This window comes from Mesoplodon mirus (assembly GCF_964341445.2).
Source record: "Mesoplodon mirus genome assembly, chromosome: 7".
NCBI classification, from domain to species: Eukaryota; Metazoa; Chordata; class Mammalia; order Artiodactyla; family Ziphiidae; genus Mesoplodon; species Mesoplodon mirus.
Window position 1 is genome coordinate 93,184,499 of NC_138983.1, and position 24,942 is coordinate 93,209,440.

A 24,942-nucleotide genomic window follows, 5' to 3' on the forward strand; every position below is an offset into this window, starting at 1 on the left:
AACAGTGAAACTGGCGAGAACTGGGGCAGCTAGTGTGTTTTTACACGCTAGAAAATTGTGTTTGGGGGAGATCCTATTACAGTTACTGCCCGCTTCTTCCTGCATAAGAAGCCTATCAATCGTTGACTTCAGGGAGCTTTCTGCGCTCATTCTTAAATAGAAAATAACTGTCATTTGCCTGTTAGTTGAGTAAAGCTTACAACATGAGAGAGGGGGAAAAAGAGTGAAAGCATATCCTAGTAGGACCAGGGACAATTTAGGGAACAGAATAATTTAAGAAAAAACCCTAATTAGTATCCTGAGAGAGGTTTAAAAAGAGCTAGCAACTATAAAATAAGACTAGGGTATTAAAGAAAAGGAGAATGGTCAGAAAGCAAAAGAGTTCTCCTGGAAATGAAAATATGGTTGCTGAAATAAATTCAGTAGGAATTTAAAAAATTTCTCAGTATATAAAAAAGAAAGACACAATGGAAAATGTGATAGAAATATGTTAGAGAGGCTGCATCTGGGAGATCCCACATGTTACTATTAGAAACTCCAGACCCAGAAAAAAAATGGAGGGAAGCTGTCAAAAGGCAACAAAATTCCCCACAGCTGAAAGTAGACATCAGGCCTCAGATTGAAAATAGTTATGCAAGATGAGCAAGAATAGACTCATACCTAGGCACCCTTCCTTGTGAAACTTTCAAATACTGAAAAAATAAATTAAAATAGAATAAAATACTGAGAGGATACATCCATTCCAGAGAGAAAAATACTGGTCACCTAAAAAAAAGGTTAAAATCTGACTTTATCATACTTGTCATGAGCACCATGGATCCTGGAAGGCATTAGAAAGATACCTCCAAAGTTTTTCAGGCACATAATTTTCACCCTAGGGGTTTGTATCCAGCCAAACTATCAGTCATACGTGGAGGCTGAAGAAGATATTTTGTACCCAAAGAAATTTGAAAAATTGACTTCCTGTGCTACACCTTAAGCTATTTATAGAAATAATCCAGCAAAATGAGGCAATAAACCAAGAAAGAAGGTAATAGGGGATTCAGTGCAGATTGCAGCTAGTCTAGAATGGAGAGGCTTCTATTGATTGTGTGATTGAGAGCTTCGAAACACCTTGAGGCATATCGTACTTACTAGGTGTTAGGCACTGTTGGAAGGGAGGAGGGAGAGGAAAAGGAGAAGGAACTTGAACTCCAGAGGAGAAAAGGCTCTATGGACATAAACCTGAAGCACACTAGACTATGGTTGATTTTTAACCTACTATTGGTGAGGAAGGGAAGAATCCACTTCAGCTTGACACTATAGATGTCCCCCTTTTCAGTGACACACAGGGGTAATGACCACCTATCTAATTTGTTGTCCAAACCGGAACTTGTCCAAACTCCTTACACTTCAACAGTGTAAGGAGGCACTCTAATGCTGTAACATCAGGACAACAGGTATAAACTGGAACAGCCCAAGGCGGCTTGGGGTATGTGGTCACCCTGCACAAGGGCAGTGACACTGGCACAGTATGGAACGAGGTGTAGTCTATACACAGAGACACAGTACATCTGCAGTGGGCAATATTAATTTCATTGTAATAATGGCAATACTGTCTTGGTTTGCAGCTTTTATTGTCAACGTGCATGTAATCACAAATAACTAAAGTAAACAATACTTAGTATGTATGAGTATTAACTTGGTATGTACTGAAATGTATTGTGTAGTAGTATGTACTTAGTATATATTAGGCTCTAAGTGTTTTTGCATATATTAACTCATTTAATCCTCTGAATAGCCTTATGAGGTTGGTGCTAATATCATTCCTACTTTTGAGAACAGGAAGCTAAGACAGGGAAGGAACTTGCCCAGGCTGTACCTAATTTAAGGTTGGATCGAGGCTTTGAGTTTAGGCTCTCTGCCTGTTCTCTTAAACCTTACTCCGTACTGACTCTCAAATAACAGAAGACTTAACTGCACATAGAATAGAATATAAATTTCAACTTTGACAATGTAAGAGCTAGGTTTGGAAGGTAGACAGGAGGTTGAAAAAAGGGAAGATGGTATGAATGTCCTTATTTTACAAAGCGTGACGTTGAGAGAGTTTCTAGTTGATCAACAATGTAGGTTTTTAAGTATATCACTACATGTCAAAGAGATCATGAGCAGTGGAATAACTCATGATGACATAACTTTACTGAGCAGTGTGGACATAGGAAAGAATGTAGAGGAACTAAACCCTTACTTGTTAGTAATTCAGAAAGTGAACAGATAATGCCTCCAATTTAGTGAGAAAATAGTCATGTGAGAGTATTACTTGGAAATGCAGAAAAATTCAAAATGACAATAGTTGGATCTCCCAGGTGGCGCAGTGGTTAAGAAACTGCCTGCCAAGGCAGGGGACATGGGTTCGAGCCCTGGTCTGGGAAGATCCCACATGCCACGGAGCAGCGAAGCCTGTGCACCAGAACTACGGAGCCTGTGCTCTAGAGCCCGTGAGCCACAACTACTGAGCCCATGTGCCACAACTACTGAAGCCTGCGCACCTAGATCCTGTGCTTCATAACAAGAGAAGCCACCACAATGAAGAGTAGCCCCCACTCGCCGCAACTAGAGAAAACCTGCACGCAGCAACGAAGACCCAATACAGCCAAAAGTAAATAATAATAATAAAATAATAAAAAATAACAATATTTGACGTAAACCTCATAAAAAAGGAAATCCATACAGCCAGTAAACAGAGAAAAGTGTACAACTTCATTAAGTAATAAGTGAAAAGTGAGTCAAAACCAAGGAAACTACATGTCAATCAGATTGACACATACATAAATAAAAAGTCTGGTAGTATCAGGTATTGTAGGCCTGAAGTACTATGGGAATCTTCTACCCTGTTTATACTGGAGTATAAATCGACACAACTACTTTGGAAAGCATTTAGCCCTCTCCATCAACTGAAGGTATATAAATAGCCTGTGAGCCAGCAGCCCTCACCCCCGCCCTGTGTAAATGCACCAGAATAACGGGCACAGCAGGATTCCTGTCCATGATTTGCATTAGCACAAACTGAAAACAAACCAAATGTCCATTAACAGTCAAAAATAAATGATGTGTATTTGTACAGTGGGAAAACTATCCAGCAATAAAATTGAATGAACTAGAGCTACAGGCAGCAATGTGGATGAATTTTTTAAACCAATGTTGAGAGAAAGAAATAAGATAGAAAAGACTTCATATACTATGATCCTGTACATAAAGTTAGATGTTGACACAACTAAACTCTTTTGTTAGGGATGCATGCAGGTTAAAGGAAATGACTGTCAAGAAGTGAGGTTGGTGTTTAACCGGGAAGAGGGAAGGAGCTTGTGATGAGAAAAGGATATGGGGGGTTTTTGCGATGCTGACAAGTATCAATACTTTCAGATTCGAGTAGTGCTTATGTAAGTATTCTCTTTTTATTTGTCACATTGACAGTTTTGTTCTGTGCACTTCTCAGTATACATATCGTATTTTACAATTAAAAACTGCGTAAAGAATCGGTCGCTTCTTGAGTGCTGGATGTGGGAGTGGGATGAGACCGTTTCATTTTAAGCCCTTCACTACTGTTTGCATTCGCATGTTCATTCATTCAGCATTAATTGCACATATTCTATGTACCAAGCACTCTTCTAATTTTATATGTGTTTTAACTCATGTAATTCTCACAAGAGCTCTGTAATATGGGAGCTTATCTCCATTTTATAGATGAGGAAGTTGAGGCCTAGAGTTATAGAACTTGTCCAAGGTTATGTAGCTAATGGGTAGTGCCAGGCCCATTTGCCTCAGAGAATCTGAATATTTACAATATAATCTAAAAGAGAAATTTAATGACTAATTATAAGCAAAAAAATTGCACACTAAAGAAGATGACAAGTTTTCATCTATCCAGTTAGAGAAAAACACACAGTCTGTCTTTCACACTCGTACATCTTATATGTACGTGTGTGGCAGGGATTTTCCTTATTAAGCAATTATTTATTGACCGTCTACGTTGTGCTAGGCACAGGTGCTGGGGATAAACACTTAATAAAATACACCCCCTATCTTCAAATAACTTGCACTCTAAGTGAGGAAGTAAGCCAACAGTTATAGTAGAGGTTATATACCAAGTGATACATCGCTGATGGCAGTGTAAAATCTCAGAAATCTTTTGGAAAGAAGTCTGGAGATAGGTACCTCAGAGCCTTAAAAATGTTCATTTGCTTTGATCTCAAACTCATTTTTATGGATTTATTGTAAGAATGTTATTCTCAATATGGAAAAAAGCCTTCATGCATAAAAACGGTTATTTTGTCTGATAATACTGAAAAGTTGGAAAGAATTTAAATGTGTAAAATGGTTAACCAGTAAACCCACTCAGTGGAATATTTTGTAGCCCGCACAAAAAAATCAAGGTTATGAATCCCCTGATTATATGAGAAATGCTTGATTTCAATGTTAAATGGAGAAAAGTTGAACATAAAATTTGATATCCAATATGATGGGAGCTTTGTCCCAGAAAAATCACCCTAGCTGGTGTACAGAAGGGTGGAATGGAGAGCAGACGGCAGGAAGGAAAATTATTCCAAAGCCTTATCATTAGTCTTACTTAAGTAATAGAATATCAAGCAATTTTACTTTCTAACTTTTTTGGTTCCATATTTCCATGTAAGGGACATGAATTCTGAATACTTTGTAGGAGGAGGGTACACTTTTTCACAAAAATTGAACACTGTGTTCTAATTCCCTCCATTAGAGGGAGAAACTGTTGCATGTAATTGCACTTTGATGTGCTATTTAGAACCAGTCAGGAATTTTAGTGTAGCTTCCTCTGACCGTGCTGAGGGTTTTTTGTTTTTTTGTTTATTTGTTTAGAATTTCTTTGAAATCAGTTTTAGAAGATTGATTAAACCATTATATTAAAAGTAGAGGAATTTTGCAATTTTTTTCCCTTTTTCCCCATTGAAAACTTGACTGGCTTTAGTAATGAAACATTAAAGAATTTGAAGTTCTTAGACTCTCAATTTTTTAAACATGTTCTGAATATAAAAATATATGTTCATTGAGCAAATATTTGAAAACAATGAACTTCTTGAAGGAAATAAAAGCCACCTCTGCATGTACACACACCTAATCTGCTCTTTTGTCTTAAAAAAGTATCCGAAATATTTTGCCATGTCACTAACTACTCTTCTACATCAGAGAATTTGATTAAGCTTATGCATCATCTCCCAGGAAAAACGCACAGATATATTTTGAATGTAGCACTCCTGAAGCCCATTCATGAACTCTGGTTGAGACCTCTTGTCATTCTTAGTGGCTTCATAGCGCATTCCTTCAGACGATGAGCTGTTTATATTTAAACCAGTTCCAATTCGGAGGCTCTTAGCTTTCTTCTAGGGTTTGGTTATAAACAATCTTATGACATCATGTTGGTAGATAAATCTTTGCCCACATCTTTGATTTCCTTAGGGTAAACTCCTGATGTAGGATTGTTGTTAGGTACCAAAAGCTACTGTCCAGACAGTGATACCAGCTCCTCTCCCAATGATGGCAGGTAATAGAGTTCCTCATTCTTTAAGTGATTGTTCAAAGCAGTTAACATGTATAAATATACCTTACTGTTTTCATAAGTATAGGTATTATGATTGTTTATCACTGCATAAGAAACCACCCCAAAACAGTGGCCTAAAACAATGACAATCATTTATTTTGCTCACGAACCTGGAGGTTGAGTAGAATATTAATTCTTTTACTACACTCTTACTGACTGAAAACAATACCTATTTGACTAGCTCAGAGTTCTGTAGGTCAGAAGTCCAGGCACAGCGTGACTGGGCTTCCTGTTCAGATACACATGGGAACATGTGGGTTCCCTCCTGAGAGTGTTAAAGCACGTGAAATTTAAGTGTAAGATATTGAGCCCCAAACGTTGGATGTTCACCATAGTTTGTGTGGGCCACAGAGCTGAAATGAAGATGTCAGTCTGGCTGTGTTAGCGTCCAGAGGCTCTGGGAAAGAATGCCTACAGGCTTCTTCCGGCTTGTTGGCATAATTCAGATTCTGCAGTTGCAGGACAGAGGTCCCCATTTCCTTGCTGGCTGTCAGTCGGGGGAGAGTTTCAGCTCCTAGAGGCCTCTCGCTTGCCTTCCCTGCCGCAGCATTGGACCTCTTCAGAGCCAGCAATGGAGAGTCTCCCTCTTGTCCCTTTTGTACTTCAATTCAGGAAGAGTTCAGGTCCTTTTCATGGGGTGCCTGAGTAGGCCACATCCACCTAAAATAATCTCCCTATCTTAAAAGATCAACTGATGTTGAACCTTAATTCCATGTGCAAAATCCCTTCACTACAGCACCTACATTTAGAGTTTGATTGGATAAGTGGAAGGTTTGTGTACTTCAGTAAGTGGTCATCTTGGGGGCTCTGTCAGAATTCTGCCTATTGCAAGCAGTGTCCCCACTTCCAGGACCGAAGTGTCTTAGTTCCTAAAACTCCTAAGATAGTTTATCAGTGTTCATTTTATTTCAGTGACCTTGGTGAAGGGAAGACTACCACCTCCGGGAGCAGGAATGGCAGCCAGCTTCCTGAGTCCACAGTGTGGCTCTGCTACTTAGTGGTGTGACCTTGGCTGTGCTGCTCTACTTACTCTACTTCTCTGCCTCTGTTTCCCTCATCTGTAAAATAACATGGAGTTAGTGATCGTTCTTTCCTCGTAGGGTTGTTTGTTTTATAAATTTATTTTTGGCCGCATTGGGTCTTCGTTGCTGCTCGCCAGCTTTCTCCAATTGCGTCGAGCGGGGGGCTACTCTTCGTTGCGGTGCGGTGGCTTCTCTTATTGTGGAGCACAGGCTCTAGGCGCGCAGGCTTCAGGAGTTGTGGCACGTGGGTTCTAGAGCGTAGGCTCAGTAGTCGTGACGCACAGGCTTAGTTGCTCTGCGGCATGTGGGTTCTTCCTGGACTAGGGCTCGAACCCGTGTCCCCTGCACTGGCAGGCGGATTCTTAACCACTGTGCCAGTAGGGAAGCCCCCTCTTAGGGTTTTGATGATTCGATTATTTAATACCCAGGGAACTCCAGGAACAGTGCTTGACTGTAAATTGCTTTAAAAGTGGTTACTTTTTTAAAACATGCTTTTGAATCTGCAATTATGCAATTCAGGTATGCTAAGCAGGTTCGTTAATAGGACTTCCTGCTATAAAGAGACCCACAAATAAAAATAGAATTTTTCTTTCTTGGTCGTAACTTCTTATTTCTGACTTACTGTGTTATATGCATATGCCTTTTATGGTGGGCTGCCACAAATTTATGTTGGAAAGAGTGGAATTTAAATAAATCTTTGCAAATTTGATAGATTTTGATCATTCATTTCACTGGCATGGTATGATATGACCAGTAGCAGACTAAAATCTGAGTTCACTTCTGGCTCTGCCCCTAAATCCTGATGAGACCAATAGCTGGAAAGGCTTTTGGATATTATACTATGAATTAGTTATAATATTGACTCTGTTTGCTTAGGAAACCCTGGAGGAGTGCCTAAAGCAGTTAAAGGAGGAAAGAGTAATAAGACTGAAGGCTGATAGACGAGTCAGTGAGGTAAACACGTTTCATCTGCTTTTGAGAGTGTTTTGGTTTTATTTCGATTTGATTTTAAGCCATATACACATATTTTGTAAGCTTTAGAACTGTAATATGTTGCAAATTGGTGGTATCATATGGACTTTTGCATGTACTGGTATTTAGTGATCATATGATCTATATTCCAGAAAGCATGTTTTTAAAGATGTGAAAATCTGGTTTTGTGTATGTGTGTGTGTTTGTGTGTGCTTTTATATGACATTAGCTTATTTCCTGTTCATGATTCTTTGATTCAAGAAGGCACCTTCTGTGCATGTATTGTATATACAGTAACATAAAAGACATGATGAGACTCTCCTGGCAATGAATTAGGAAAGTGAATCATTGAAATAAATTTAAGATATTGGAAAACTTCTAAGAATGCAATGAAAGATAAAAATATATACTATGAGAATTACATTAGGTAATGTGCATGAAAGCAGGGCATAATCTAAAAAGTTCTATCTAAATATAATTTATCACAGGGTGAGTGTAGGGAGGAATTTTTGAAAGTGCATCCATTGGATTGGCAGACACTCATTCAATAAATGTTGAGCACCTGCTCATGTAAGGCAAAAGGGGCATCATGAACATTAACGGCCTTTCTGAGAAATACGAGAGTTGAGCTTACAGGGGGTTTTAAGTGCGTAGATGATGAGCAGAAGGGGAAGAGTGCACGGGGGTGAATATGTTGAAGAAGCCAAAGAAAATATTGGTGATCGTACATTTAATAAATTGGGTTGGGTATGATTTAGGACTTTTAAACGTAAGCATTAGATATTTTACTCACTAAAGTTAATTCTTAACATTCAGCAGAGTTGTAATATGTTTTGTTCAAATCAGATTCTATAACTCACTTTCTAATTTAAGGGAAACTTAAAGCAGGTCATTTTCTAATGTGGAATGAGGCTCCATTATGAATTGAACCAGTTAGAAATGTGATCTTTTGTGAAAGATCATTAATAAAACGATAGCTTGGGTTTATTTATATACCACCTAAGTGTTATATAGGAAACTTTGTTGGGTGCCTGTGAGTTTTGGTTATTATGTGATAAGGTCTCTGTCTTTACTGGCGGAGGGTTACATTAATTATAAATTAATTACATTTTGAGTGTTTTAGTTTTGTTCCTTGAAACTAGGCAAGACTACTTTTTGTTTGTTTGTTGTTTTGGGGGTTTTTTTTTTGCGGTATGTGAGCCTCTCACTGTTGTGGCCTCTCCTGTTGCGGAGCACAGACTCCGGACGCACAGGCTCAGCGGCCATGGCTCACGGGCCCAGCCGCTACGCAGCATGTGGGATCTTCCCGGACTGGGGCACGAACCCGTGTCCCCTGCATCGGCAGGCGGACTCGCAACCACTGCGCCACCAGGGAAGCCCAAGGCAAGACTACTTTTGATGACAATGAGAAAAAATCATGTCAGACGTTTTCAGTCTTCTTGTATAGCTGGAACATGAAAATGCCCAGTTAAGAAACACAACTTTCTCTTTGTCTGAAGCCCTTCATGCCCACTCATTGACAAGCATGATCCTGGATGATGAAGGTGTTTTGGGCAGCACTGAGAATTCTCTTCAGAAGTTCCATGCTTTCCTGGTTCTCCTTAAAGATGCTGGGTTAGTTCATTTCTCTTCCTGGCATTCTTCTCTTTGCGACTCTAATGGTAGTTTGCTGAGGAACTGGAGCAATTTTCATCACTTACGTGGCTATATTTAGCCAAATTTAGTGTAATTATAGGTAATATAGTTGACGTTTTAAAATGAGGAATTAAATTTTTTAAGAAATGCAAATAGGGAAGCCTGCTTTGGTAGAGTGGGGAGCCCATTATAAAAGAGTAACCTGTAGACAGAGTAATTAGTAGGTATAGTTGTTTTGTAAAGACTAAATTAAAGGCAGTTTTCATTGAAAATAGTCGGGAATGCATAAGAATTTTCCTATCTTTCACTTCTTTTGCTTGTTTGATAAGTTTGAATTAAAGTTATCTTTGCCTTAGACATAAAAATGATTATTAATCTGCAGGGGAGATATAGGTCAGTGGTTCTCAACCGGGAGCAATTTTGCTGAAAGAGGGAAGTGGAGATTGATAGTTGATGGAGCGGTGTTTTGTCAGTGAATGAATTGGTGTTGGTGTTGGGAAGGAAGGAACAAACACATTCTTGGAAACTGGAGGAAAGGTGGTAAAGAAGTGTGGGAATGGAGGTGTGACAGGCAGTGGACAGGGTGCATGGTACATATTGAAGCTGCTAGTGAGACAGTGGGATGTCTCCTAGAGGATGAATCTGGAAAGGGCTGAGGATTTGGGGGAGAGAGAGGCTTGTAGTCTGGAGTAGGATGTTGGCTTTTAAGATTTTAGAAGTAAGGCTTCCCTGGTGGCGGGGTGGTTGAGAGTCCGCCTGCCGATGCAGGGGCTAAGGGTTCGTGCCCCGGTCTGGGAGGATCCCGCATGGCGCGGAGCGGCTGGGCCTGTGGCCATGGCCGCTGAGCCTGCGCGTCCGGAGCCTGTGCTCCGCAACGGGAGAGGCCACAGGAGTGAGAGGCCCGCGTACCGGAGGAAAAAAAAAAAAAAAAAAAGATTTTAGAAGTATTTCATGATTGTAGGTCTGGGGAAATCTAAACTGCTCTTCTGTGATTATAATAACCTTTGTCTTTTCTCCGTTCCTCCTCTCGTCTAGGCTTGGGCAGTTGGCCACAATGGCTGGTATAGATCAGTCATATTTTCATTTACTAGGTCGTCCCCAGGTGAATTCTACTGTTAGTAGTCCACCTAAAGAAGAAAAGAAGGCACTTGAAGAGGAAAAATCAGAATCAAAGCAGAGTGCCCCATAACAAATGCAAAATATCCAAGTAAATGGACAGAACAGCACTTAATGATTCTAAGAGTGATTAGCAAAAAGGAAATGACCAAGTCAGGGAGAAAACAATAATGATCAGTCTCGAATAGTTCACATGCTCGGGAGCTAGAAGACTGGAGTCCTTTCCAAATCTGAGATTAGTAAATGTGTGCCCATTTCATGATACTGTACTTTTGTAAATAAGGAGACTGGAAGTTCTTTAGAAAATTTATGAGTTAAAGCAAACTATCCTTAATGAAGAAAGAAGACATTAGAGAAAATATTCCAGATTTTAAATTGTATAAATGTCTGTTCTGTTCATATTTTATCTAGGTTTCTATTTGTATTCAGTCAGCTTACAATGAAGGAACACTAATGAAGGTACACATACTGATATAATTTTTAAAATAAGTAATCCAGACATAGCTAATAGGTAACATATTAGAGTGAATCACCTGGTTATGGGAATGGGAGGGGAAAACCTGTCAGCTTTTCCTCTAGCCTTACTTGGAGCCCCCATCAGCCAATCTCAGAGTGGCCTTGGGAACTGACAGCTTGAGAACACAGTCTGGTCACAAACTATATACGGTTTACATGTGCCTGGAGGATAGCAAAGAAATTAATTATCTTACAGAATAGGGTTTTATTTTTAGTGAGGGAAAGGAAATGGGTAATAACTACCCCAATCACCAAAGTCTGAAAACGTAGCGGACATAGCCTTGGATATAGCTAGGTTAAGCTGAGAATCACTTGGCAAGATATAATTACAAAAAAAACTGGCTCTGAAATCTTCTGATTAATCAATTGACTGTGTTAATAATAAGATTACAGAGTAACATTGAAGTTTTGAACTCTACTTTTTAATGGTTGGCTTTGTTCATCACTGAATTTTTGTCTTGTCTTTTGTCTTCCCCTCCACTTTCCGAAAATTACAGGTGATGCTAGGATTCCTTTGCCTCTCGACTCCTTCCGTGTCCCAGCGTCTACTCAGGAGGCCTTAGAAACTTCCAAAGACAACCTGGGGGTGCCAGTCACAGAGCAGCGGCAGGAGTCTTTTGAAGATTTCATTGCTAGAACATGTTCTCCTTCAGCAGATGTCATTTCTGGAACTGGAAGTCAAAGAAAAGAAGAGGAATTATCTAGAAATAGCAGGTCTTCTTCAGAGAAAATGAGCAAAGCAGGTGAATAGACCAAAAACTACTCTGCTAAGAAACAACCTGGGAAGGACCTGCATTCCTGCTCTGACTCACCTGTAAAGCAGAAAAGCAAAGGAATTGGGCAAAATAATTCTTTGGTTAATAAACCAATTAAAAGTGAGTCTTCGAAAAAACACATTTCTGTTAAGAAAGAGAGTAGAATAGTGACTGTTTCATCAAAGACAACTAAAAGTAAACTCAGTCTACTAGAACAGTCTGAAAGTGATACTCTTGGATCTGATTGTGAATTTCAAGAAAGCATCCATACTCTATCACGCCTAACATAGGTCTAAATCTTTTAAAATTATGTTTTTGCCTTCAAATTTTCATAAATTACTTATGTTTTTATTATAGCATATGGTGTTTTCAGTTACTTGACTGGAAGCCATTAGAGAAAGATTTTTTTATCTATACTTTTTTATTATAATGAAAGTTTGGGTGTACTTTTCCTTGTAACACTTTGCACCATTCATTCAGCTAGTGTTTACTGAGGGCTTCATATGTACAGTACTTTTCTGGGTGCTGTTGCTTTCAGCAGTGAACAAAATAAAGCCTTTACTCTCCTGGAACTAGCACTCTGTGGTGGGAGAAAACATAAACAACAAAGCAGGCTAAGGGTTAAAAAGAGATGGGAATAATGAATAGTTTTACCATTTGGTTAAACATCAAACTATTATAAATCACACGGCCAGAAGCCATTGACATATTTTAATTCATAATAACCAGAGAGCCTCAAACATTTACCAAGGCACTTAACCGTGTTTATGGATTACAGCAATGCTCTGAGGTAGGGAACTCTTACCATCCCCATTTTATAGATGAACAGTCTGAGGAGACATTATGTGGGTTGCCCAGAATTACACAGCTATAAGTAAGTGGGAAGTTGCAATGTGACCCGAACCCATGCTCTTTTTTTTTTTTAAATGTATGGACTTTATTATCTTTCATTTGTTTCTGATTTATGTGAATTTTTTCTTTAAAGATTTTTTCTGATGTCAACCATTTTTAAAGTGTTTATTGCATTTGTTACAGTATTGCTTCTGTTTTATATTTTGGTTTTTTGGCCTCAAGGCATGTGGGATCTTAGCTCCCCGACCAGGGATTGAACCCTCACCCCCTCCATTGGAAGGCGAAGTCTTAACCACTGGACCACCAGGGAAGTTCCCCTTATGTGACCATTTTTCTGGCATTTTTTTTTAATTTTATTTTTTATTGACATACACTTGAATTACAGTGTTGTGTTAATTACTGCTATACAGGAAAGTGACTCAGTTACACATTGATGTACATTCTTTTTCATATTCTTTTCCATTACGGTTTATCACAGGATATAGAATATAGTTCCCTGTGCTCTACAGTAGGACCTTTTTGGGTTTTTTTAAAATACATGCACTTTTTAAAAATAAATGTATGTATGTATGTATGTATGTATTTATTTTTGGCTGTGTTTGGCCTTTGTTGCTTCACGCCGGCTTCCTCTATTTGAGGGGCACATGCTTCTCATTGTGGTGGCTTCTCTTGTTGCAGAGCACGGGCTCTAGGTGCCTGGACTTCAGTAGTTGTGACATCCGGCTTAGTTGCTCTCTGGCATGTGGGATCTTCCCGGACCAGGGCTTGAACCCATGTCCCCTGCATTGGCAGGCGTATTCTTAACCACTGCGCCACCAGGGAAGTCCCATGTAGGACCTTTTTGTTTATCCATCCTGTATATACACCAGTTTGCATCTGCTGATCCCAAACTCCCAATCCAACCCTCTCCCACCCCCTCCTCCTTGGCAACCGCCAGTCTATTCTCTATGTCCTCGGTTATGTTTCTGTTCACACACAGGCTGTAACCAGGCTCTTAATTACTTTGTTATCCTGTTTCCTTGTTAAGAGAAGAAGGGTTTAAGGAAGGCACTGAGAGAAGCCAGTGACCAGTAGAAGTGCAAAAACAGTGGGGCTGTCAGAAAGCACACCTGTCTCCTTCCCCCATCGTGAGCAGAACTTTTAAATGGCAGAGTATGTAAGAGTATGTGATGACACATCTCTGGATTAAATGATGTCTCCCTGGTAAAACGTGTACAGATAAGTCTTTAGTTCAATCAGAGTGAAAGGTGAGATCAGAGAAAAGCTGGAGTGTCAGATTTCTGGTAGAAGGTCCTGCCTGATTGTTACTAAGAGGGCTACTACAGTACTAGTTAGTTCCTTAGTCATGGGTTGAGTGTTCGAGGAGTGAAACAACGAGCAAGATGTAGTGTTGGCCCTTTAGCAGTGGAGTGAGAGGGGAAGACGCACAGCAGATGTCTCATCCTGCACGTGACCTGCTGTGACGGGTATATTCAGGGCGTTTAGTCAGTGTTTGTGGAAGAAGAGGGGGAGCCGTGAGGCAAAGAAAAGTCATCAAAAGAGGCAGTCCCTAAGCTAAGTCTTAAAGGACTCGTGAGAAACTGGTGAGTCAGCCGGTGAAAGGCAAGGATACTCAAGGCAGAGTGGACAGCGGAAGTCCAGAGCCGTGAGTGTGCGAGGGGTGTGTCACAGAGCCACAGGCACAGGCTCTGGAGGATCAGTGCAGTGTCCCCAGGCAGCGGCAAGTGCCCCTAAAGGAGGCAGCGAGGAGGAGGAGAGCGGGTCTTAACCACCCATGTGTGTGGAGCTGGTTTCCTCAGAAAATAGCTAAGAATGGAAGGGACAAGTTCAGGTGGCATTTTAGACCACTGACGTCAGTATGGATGAGGAATCTGAAGAAGCCTGGAGATAATTATGCCCCACTCTTCTGAGGAGCAGTGCTTTATATTTTCAAGTGGGATTTTCACGCTGCCACCTCCTCTCCTGTCCCTACTGAAAGGTTTATAGGCCGGCAGAAGGGAGAACCTGGCTTAAGTAAAGTTAATCAGGTTCCTTTACTGTACAGCTTCTCGGGGCTGCTGTAGGCTAATGTTCATTCTGGATCGTCACAGCAGGCGTATGGTACACAGCCATCCTCAAAGCTATTTGACCCTAGAGTCCTTTTCTAATAGAATGTCTAACAACTGGTTCCACCAAACAGCAATTTCGTAACTTCTAGACCAGGTAACGGCAAGAAGAAAGGGGTCTGAAATAAGGTATAGATGAAGGGAGGAAATAAGTTCTAATTGTATTTAGGAAATTACCAGCAAGACTTGACCTTGGGAAGTAAGGAAGAAGTAGGAGGCGGAGGCTGAACCCCCATCTGTGTGACTAAGGTTGGGTGGTGGTATCATTGAGTTTGGAAATAGGGGATAAAGAACTGAAGTGGGGAAAAGACTTTAGTTCTGGACATGTAGAATTTGAAAGCACCTGTAGAATTCAGAAGACAAACTGGTAGATAACTGGACATGCACGTGAAGACATGGAAAGATAAAAATTTGAATGTCACCAGCACATAGCAGCCATTAAAATCATGAAAATGGATGAGATTTCAGAGAATTGTGAGTACTGACAACGTTTAAGTAATAAGCAGAGAAAGAATTCTGGGAAGGAGAGAGGTGATAGAGTTTCAAGAAGGAGGAAGTAGATGACAGTGTCATCCTTCAGAGAATGTAAGTGTCCATTGGATTTGGGCAGTTAGGTCCCCAGTGACCTTAGAGCAGTTCAGTGAAGTGGTGGACGAAAAGCCAGATGGCAATAAACTGAGGGTGTAGGGCTGCCTGTCGGGGCCAGGCGGGGCTAGTGAGGACAGTGGGAATAGGCTACTCTCAAGGAGTTTGGATGAAAAGAGAAAATAATTAGCAAAAAAGAATTTTTTAGAATGAGAAGGACTTCTATTTTATATGTTGAAATGAAGGAACCAATAAAGGAGATCCTGAAGATGTAGACAATAATTTAGAGAATTGGGGAAACATGGACATATGAATAAGAAAAAAAAAACCTTGCACAGTATATAAAAATCACTTGTATCCTTCGAGCTGGATGGATACTGGTAAGTTTGGGAGGAAATAAAGGTAAGAAGAGATAGAAGTTAAAGAAGTTTATACTGATAGCCTCAGTTTTCTTTGACACAGATTTTTCAGAGACACATATATACGCATACATAATTACCGTTTGAAAATTCTTTCATAGTTACATGTTTTATTAATCACGTCTGAGAAAAGTCACTGATTTTCATTTTGTATAGCATTATCTTGTAAGGACAAGATACAGTGACAACTTCCATGCTTTTTGCATATCAGAGCTGACACTGAAAGTATCTGCATAATTGAATTTTCACTTCTTATTTGTAATAAGTTTATCCTTAGGAGGATACTTTCATAGTGTTTGATCACAGATGAGTTTGGGCATTGCTATCACTCAATAATGTTAAGCATCTGTCAGGTTCTCTCCTATACTATATATTAATTTTTTGTCCCTTAAGCAAATATTTATTGGCGGCCTGTGGGAGTAAGATACACCTAGGTCCTCTTTCCTTGGTATATTCACAAAAGCCTCTGAAACTAAATTTCCAAGTCAGGCCATACTAAGGCCTGGCATAATAAGTTTTCATTGTTAACAGTTTTTTTGTGTTTGTGGGGGTTTTTTGTTTTTATTTTTTTGAAGCAAGGATAAGACACTGTCTTAACTCAGTAGTTGTCCATTCATTAATAAGTCAAAGAAGACATTGATGAAGCATGGTGTTTTGAATATCCTTTCCACAGAATAGGTAATGGGCCATCCTGAAACTCTGGTGAGATGCTTATCATTTTCAGATTTTGGAGTGGCTGAGAAAACCCTATTACACTTTGAATTATCACTAGAAACATGAATTCAGCCAAATAAAAACAGTGCCTCTGCCTACTGAGGTGGTCAATTTCCATCTCAACAAAAGTGACCATTTCTCCTTTAGATTAAAATCAAGAAAATCCCCTCTGTCCAGGATGCAATAACGGGGTGCACGAAAGAGGAAAACTGGAGCTATTCCCTCTTTACACCTGAACAGTGAATTCATTCTGATATCAAATATTTGTTATGATTCTGTTATGACCAGGTGCTTTATTGTTTAGAGATCAAGTTACTGTTCATTCTTGGTAAGTAAGAAAAATCCACGTTTTAGGACTCTGAATAGTAACTTTATATATATTATATATATATATATTAAAAATAAATATGTATATTGTATGTAATATATATTCCACCTATTCAACAAAATTGTAACTTTCATCATCTCTTACGAATGATGAACTGTATTCACTCTTTGGAAAGGGCTTATAGGGAATTAAAGTCTCCATATACTTTTTATATAAGACCGTGGAAACCAAATTCTCAACTGGGAGCAAACTTAGGTTTTGCTCTGAAGGTTTATGCTTGCCTGGCCTTAGAGTGGTAGGCCAGGAACTCAAGTTTTTTTCCTCTAAGTTACTTTCATTGATGCCACCCTGAAAAAATTTGGAGGGAGTATTTTTGAAATAGCTTTATCTCAGTAACCCTTTAAAAATGCTTCAGGGTATGGGGAACATAACTGTCAAAATGTTCAAGCAACTCTTGTTGGTTTAAGTGTAACTGATCAGGAGCAATACAGGAAGGAGCTGAGTACAAAAGACAAAAGGCGTGAGGCTATTTCATGTATTGTTTTTGGCTTATTGTCCAAAACAGAGAAAGTCTCATACACTGGCGCAGCCAAGGTCCCCTACTGTTCTCTCCTTTTAGTAGAAATAAAAGAGAGCTCGTTTCTCAATAGCAGCATTCTATCCTTAAGTGGGTACACAGTGCTATTCTGATGGTCTCTGGAGCAGAGAATAATTCCGTGGCAGCTCTGACCTCCAGTCACCGGGTCCTCTGTAACTTAGTCTTTCATGGCCAAGGACTATAATCATTATTTCGATTTATATTTAGCATCTCAAAATGGAAAGGATTCCATGGACAACAAAGCAGGAAGTGATTTCATGAAGTGTTTTAGTATGGATAAAACAATAAACTATAAAAATACAAATCATCAGTAAAGCTTTTTCTTTCCAGAGAACTATATTCAGAAATTAATGTAAGCCTCTAAGGTGCACATGTGTGTTTTTTCACCCATGATCATGTCTGTATGTGTGTGCATTCCACTGCTACAGGAGACATGCACAATGATATCAGATTTGTACTGGTTTCTCCCAAGAACTGTGTGCTCGCAGGGTTCGTTCAGGAAGGTGAGTGCCCTACCACCACATCACAGTCATATCTCATCACCTTCGGCAGGAATAGTTTAAACTTTAACCTCATATGCAGGCTTATTAAATTAGTGTTACTCATCAGAACTTGCTTACTAATAAAACAAGCTGAATTAGCCACTGCAGAATCATATTTGGAAATTCAATGAAAATTTTACATTTTTAATAAAGGCCCAGAAATATTATTTCAGAGCAGGTGGTACAGAAAACTGGTCAAATTTGACATTCATTCATCACTGAAGTGTGGAACGTGACAGGTGAAAATTGATATTGATTTCTTTCCTCTAATATTTGGAAGAGTTCTAACAGGTAAATCAAATGAGATAACAAGACATATCAAGTCTCACTCATTTCTATGATCACATCCTCCCCACATATCACTCCTTCGCCTGCCATGTTTTGAATAATTCAATGCCCATAGTCTTTCCAGTCCAGTGTATTATAAGACACACTCAAGCTGGGTTTCAATCATATCAGACTGAAAGCTGAACATTTTAGGAAGGATTATTTAAAACCAAATGCGTCTTGAGCCCAACAGCCTTTGAAACCAAACAATCCTGGGAGTTCAGTTGGATTCAGAAAATTCAGTAATCCTATTTGATGTATGTTAACTGTATCAATATTAACAACCTTCTGCTGGATTTCAGCACTGATTTGAGAGCTGAGTTACTACTGGTCTTGTATTTTACCTAGTTGTGAAAGCACTGAGAGAGTTGTTCTTGGGTTGAACTTGACCCGCCTCTGGGAATGCTCTCTGTTCTATCCATCTTGAAAAGCTTTATTCAAGTGCATTTCTCGGCCTTCCTTCTCTTCCCTTGCACCCCTTGGGAAAACGAAAGATGCTCAAATATAGATGTGAACACGGCAGGTGCTCTGCTTGGCAATGGTGTCTTTCAGCTTCCCAATAAAAAATTATATTGCTGACCCCCCATTTGACTGAAAAGTGACGCATTTTACTGACAGATATCTGGATTGAGATGCCAAAAGAAATAGGTCATTTCAAATTTCCTTTTTAAGTCATAGCTTTGTGTTGCCACACTACTTGTTCAAAACTTAGATCATGAAGGTTCCTTCCTATGACCTGCAAATAATTAAAATGTTCTTCAACAGGCTCTATGAAAAGCAAGCAGAGGGGCTTCCCTGGTGGCACAGTGGTTGGGGGTCCGCCTGCCGATGCAGGGGACACGGGTTCGTGCCCCGGTCCGGGAGGATCCCACATGCCGCGGAGCGGCTGGGTCCGTGGGCCATGGCCGCTGGGCCCGCGCGTCCGGAGCCTGTGCTCCGCAACGGGAGAGGCCGCAGCAGTGAGAGGCCTGCGTACCGCAACAACAACAACAAAATAATAAAAAAAAAATAAAGCAAGCAGAATATTCCTAATTATCAATCTTTCTCTTGAGTCATATAGTTCTTGTAATTTCAAGGAAGAGAAACTCAAATGTAAAGTGTTACAATAGCCAAGCATACCGGCACTATTATCTAACCATTCAGCAATTTTCTCTGCCAAGTCACTCTGAACCTTAGACTACTGAGGTTGTCTTCTTAATTAATTTTTAAAGTTCTCCTCTTTTGAGTTAAAAATGGTCACAATTTTATAAGTAAAATTAAAGAAAAATACCAAATAGAACATCTGAGATGTTTCCATTAGGCATTATATATATATACATAAATTTAATAGATATACATATATAAATGCACTGGGATAAATCTCCATCTTCTGTGTCAGTCGGACATAGGTCCGTTTTCTTAGGAATAGGGAACTCCTTTCACAATGGAAGTGAGAAAATTGGCAAATGTACACCATATAAGTACTTTTGGATGGTAGTGACCAAGTTCTCAAGACACACACACACACACACACACACACACACACACACACACACACTGAAGAATATCAGAACACTTAACATTTCAAAGACACAGGAAGAGAAATGCAAGTTTCCCCTAGAAAGCCTTTTGTTTTTTTGAAGTCAGAATTCTGAAAAGACGTTTTTATCAAGCCAGCTTTTTCTAACTTAACTGCATATGCAATAAAAGAGTCCTATCTTAGTCATTTTTAGGGCAAGATTTTCTTTAAGTCCCAAGAAAGTAAGCACTTGTAAATGTAAATTTTGTATGTACATAAACCTGGCCAGGATATCCGTTGGAAGCTGGAAATCTGTTGTTGTTCCTTTTCCTTTTGTATTGAAAGCTAAGTTCCCCATTCTGAGTTCAATTTGTGAAGATCACTTTTATTTTGACAAACTCTATTAAAGTAGCCAATTCAAGGAAGACAGGTTAGTCTTCCACCTAATTACCCAGTCCAACTTTTACTCAGTGTCTTTCACCTGAGCAAAGTCTCCCCAGTCTTCCAACTGAGGATAAACCACGCAGTGTCTAAACTGAGCAAGATCTTCCCAGTGTCTTTTAAGTGAGGCTAACCCACTTGAGCAAAAGTCTTCCCAGTGTTTTTCTACCGAGGTTAAACTCTCAGTGTTTAAACTGAGTAAAAATCTTCCCAGTGTCTTTCACTGAGGATGACCCAGGTACTTCTTCTTGAAACCAAGTTTCAAGGATAACCTACTACTCAAGAGAAGAGTTTAACACCACTGAATAAAACTTAGGATCATCAACCAAAACTGGAGATCCAAGAACCAGGAGATACTCACCCAAATTCGTCTGGACTCTCGGAGAAAGCGGACAGGCCCAAGAAGCCTCTGCTGGTGCCAGGACTCTGGATCCTCATAGAGTTCAGGCAAAGAAGAAAAGTCTGCTCTGGGCCCCTTCATTGGTTGCCAAGACTGCTGACTGAAAAATATGCACAACCCAAAAGGAGAATTATGTTTTATTTGGCAGATTTTCTGAGGACTTAAGCCCAGAACACAGCCTGTCAGATCACTCTGAGGAACTGCTCAGAAGACCTAAGGGAGCAGTCAAGAAAAACCAGGTAGTCAGAACATCAAAAGATTACTATTAATTAAAGAAAACTAGACCTCTCAAGTTAAGGACTTTAGCATTTTTCTATGTATGAGAAGATGAAAGAATCTGGGCTCCGTGAAATCATTCCTTTGATATGCACCTTAACTCTAGAACCAGTACCCTGTTTTTCTCCATCCCGAATCCCCTCAAGGTGCACAGTTGAGGGTTCCCGCTTTGACGTCTGACTTGATGACTGCAACATCCTTTGTCTACTGATATGGCAGGGAACATTTTTCATCCACGGGTAAGAAATTGAGAAAATTAACATAATTCAAGATATAAAACCATTACAATACTAAAAATTCCCAAATGTCAAACAAACATAAGTACCCTTGACCTGTAAAATGGAAGATGCCAAAGAAGGGAAAAAAAGAAACAATAAAGAAAATGTAGAAAATAAAGCATAAAATAAGATGGCAGAAATCAATAACAGTAGAACAATAATTAAATAAATCAAGGTAAATGTTATCATAAGATTTTTAAATTTCAAAAAAAAAACCCCATCAAACAAAACATATTGAAAATAAAGTAATAGAGAAAATTTAGAGAGCAAATATGAATGCAAGGAAGACCTGTTAGGTAGTTAGTCAGACATTAGCAGCAAGGAGGTGACAGTGGTGAGAAAGACAAGAAGAAGAAATTGAGTCACACCCAGCCATCTGGGGACTCTCCCTTGACTCCACCCAGAACGGGAGAAACTATGGTCGGGTGGTGGGCAGCTTATCCTGTTAAAGAGAGGCACAGTAACACAAGGGGACTTCTCCAGGCTGTGCATGCCCAGACCAGACAGGCGTATAACCTATAGTAAATCCAAACTCATTATACCATAATTACAATAAATTACATGTGGTTTTGCCCCTCCCCCCACCCAGTAGGCATTTCTTGGGGATTCAAGGATGAGAGCATGCGCAGCAGAAAACTTGTTCCATAGCTCAGGACTGTCAATCGAATAATGATCCTTGTCACTCACCCCCACCTCTCTGCAAAATGCTCCTTAAAAGCGCTCGTAAGCCTTTATAGGAATGCTGCTTTCAATTTGCAGAAACAGTACACCCATTCCCCCCCACCTCGAGAGTGTACCTTTGCTTCGATATACTTTGCTTTGGGCTTGCTTCACTTCGCTGAAATAGCCTGTTCTCAGAAACAGCCTGCTCTTTCTCTCTCCTTCTCTCTCTCCCTCTCTGAGAGTGTACCTATGCTTAACTAAACTTTGCTTTCTGCTTAAGCTTAACATGGGAGTTTGCGATCCTTTGCTTACTATCATGGAACCAAGATAGCTGGTCCAGGCCTTCCACTGACCTCCTCGGTTGAAGCTATTTTGTTACAAAGCATGTCCACATGGTGACAGACCTAAGTCTAAATTTTGATAAAAGGTGGAATTAAGGTGAGACTATCATATGGGAGGAAAAGACTGTAGGAAAAATAGTAGATGTAGGAGATATGTTTGTGAAAGTGCACATTCATGGCAATATAGCCAAATAAACTCACATGCCCACGTTCCCACTAAAACTGTATAAAATTATGACCAACAAGCAGAGAATACACATTATTTTAAAGCCCTCATGGGGCATTAAGACATATTTACCATGTGAATCCTTCAGTGAATCTTGTGTTACTGCTAAGGGGTAGGAAGTGGTGTCATAAGGGAGTTTTGTGTAAGACTCAAAGCTCCCTTTCTATATGGTTCAGGCTGGACTTGAAGCTTCAGGGGCCTGGGAGGATGGGGCAGGAAAGGCAAGGCACACTCAGAAAAGAGAATACATACATAACACACTAGGGATATCTGAAGAGGCTGCTCAAGACCTGGCTCAGCCCCAAGGGTTTGACCCCTAGTCCTACTCTTCACCCTACAGCCCTTTAGGGTCAGGACCTTGGCTCACCCTAACCCATTCCTAGCTTCCGGGTATAGAATGAGTGCACATATCTGAATGTTAGTGTTCTCTCAAAATTTACATGTTGAAATCCTACCTCTTAAAGATAGGAGGCCGGGCCATGCAAAAGTGCTTATGAGCTTTCATGAATGGGATTAGTGCCTTATAAAAGAGACTCCAGAGATATCTCTAGCCTCCTCCCATCATATGAGGATACAGAGAGAAGGCTCCAGCTGTGAACCAAGAAGAGAGCTCTCACTATGAGGTGGCCATACTGGTGACTTGATCTTGGGCTTCCCAGCCTCCAGAACTGTGATAATAAATGTCTCTTGTCTTTAATCTACCCAGTCTATGGTATATTGTTAGAGCAGCCCTAATGGATTAAGACCACATACTTCAAAATTTATCTGGAGAGTGGGGACTGTCTTATTGTTGCAAACTAAGAAGTTGGGTTGAGACAACATATGAAAGATTTTTTTAAGTAGAAAATTATGGATTATTGGATTTGAAAGTACTAGATTGGTTAAGGAAAATGAGTACGTGTGTGTGTGCGTGTTTGCAGTGTGTCCCAAAAGTTTTTGTGCAGTTTAAAGATTTACTAACTCCAGAGTTATAAACACTACAAACTTACAAAAATATCATTTGAAGGTTTAACTGTTACCAGATGCAAGTCTGTGTGCCTGATGCACAGTGAGGCTAAATACTGAAACACCAGAGTTTGGAGCAGAGAAAGGTTTACACAGTGCCATGCAAGAAGACACGTGGCTCATGCCCAGGAAAAACCCCAAACTCCCTGAAGGCTTTCAGCAAAGCCTTTTTAAAGGCAAGGTGAGGGAGGGGCATGGCTAATTGTTGCAAATATCTTGGTGTTGGATCCTTTGTTCTAGCAGCTGGCCAGATGGGTCAGATCCTGGTCAGGTCACGTGTTCCTGTAAACCTCCAACAAAACAATTATTATTTTCTGTTCTGCAACTTTTTATCTCCAGGAATGGGCTCTTAAAAGTCAGAGCCTTAGAAATAGGCTATCCTGTATATTTCAGGCTCTAGGCAACATTGTTTTACAAAAAGTGCAGAGCCAGCCTGGGTCACAGGGATGGACAGAGTTAGCTCAGGCAACAAAGCATAAAGATTAAAGTAAAAAAGATCTGATGTGGAGTCAGATTTGTTCTTCCCTATTATATAACTATTTATAATTCTTTCATACTTATGAATTTTGAAAAATAAATTATTTTAATTTTTGTGTGTAGTTCCCTCTGATAGAAAATGAGGCAAAACATACACTATTCAAAATTCACAAAACTAAATAAGTGTAAAAGAAATTCAAGTTCTATCCCTGGGTGTACACAAGACACAAACATGACGTGGGAAAGTTGGAGCTGAGGACAAAGGAAATCCTGAGTAAAAATGTCTGTGAAACAGCCAGTCTTCCAGGGTCAGCTTAAGATGTTCAAGAGTTATCAAGTTGGTGGGCCTCAAGTAAAGGTCTCTAATGGATGAAGGAACCAGGTTCCAGATGGAATGAACAGAAAATTGACTAAGGTCTCTCTGACAGGATGAGAGTAGTTGGAAGGAGGGATCTGGAAGCCCCAGGAGGGTGCAGGTGTCTGTGGGTCTGGATGGGAAGGAGGGGCAGTGATTCAGCCTCTTTCTCTTATTGCCCCTCCCCCACACTCAGGAGCCCTCTGTGACAAGGCCACAGCTCTGTGATGCAGGCCTGGGGTTCTGCCATCAAGTGAACTCCCAGTGCTCTGTTGCCTGAGGGCAGCAATGCAGTTCAGAAGATGGAGAATCTCTTTTCTTTGAAAAACACGGTTGCTATCTGGCTGAGATCCAGCCCAACTTCCTGGGTGATTGATATCATCCTTGGGTTCCTGTGTGGACTGGGGCTCTTCCTAATGTTACTCCCCTGCTTCCAGAGTAATCCATTCTTAGCACCACCTAGGAAACATAGAAACATCAGGAAGGTAAGAAACCTTTGGCTTAATCCCAGCAGAGATTATCTCTTTTTTTCTTATTCTTATTTCCACTTTTCTAAACCACCTAGAGAGACTCCTGAGATGGGAACTCTCAGAAAAGTAGAGAACATCATCCTTCTAGGGAAAAGCCAGGCCAGAGAGGGGTTAGAGTGGGCATGAGGATTTCTAGCCTAAGATCGTAGACCAGGAGTTCAGGTATGGTAGAGGGCTCCAGGGCAAGTCCCCAATGCAGTGACTAATGGTTAAGGACTGGATTACTAAGAGTTCAATCTCTGCAGGAAGGCTGACCCCTGAGCCCTGGTTCACCAGCCACCTTCCCACAGCGGGTGTCTCAAGGGAGACCTTCCTCTGTGTTGGGGCTGATCTAAGGGCAATGCTGAGCCCCTGA

General features: G+C 40.2%; 1 protein-coding gene and 1 long non-coding RNA gene across 3 annotated transcripts in view; one reads left to right on the forward strand and one right to left on the reverse strand.

Moving 5' to 3' along the window:
* LOC309807669 (interferon regulatory factor 6-like) overlaps positions 1–24,942 on the forward strand; it is a 1,069,421-nt gene that overhangs the window by 46,353 nt on the left and 998,126 nt on the right. The gene's annotated exons all lie outside the window — the stretch shown is intronic.
* The window catches only part of LOC309807705, a 118,525-nt gene continuing 104,636 nt past the window's right edge, over positions 11,054–24,942 (reverse strand). For both annotated transcript variants that reach the window (XR_014294641.1, XR_014294642.1), the window contains 2 exons: positions 20,398–20,536; positions 11,054–11,543 (listed from right to left, as the gene is read on the reverse strand). This is a non-coding gene — a long non-coding RNA (uncharacterized lncRNA). The remainder of the gene's footprint in view (positions 11,544–20,397; positions 20,537–24,942) is intronic.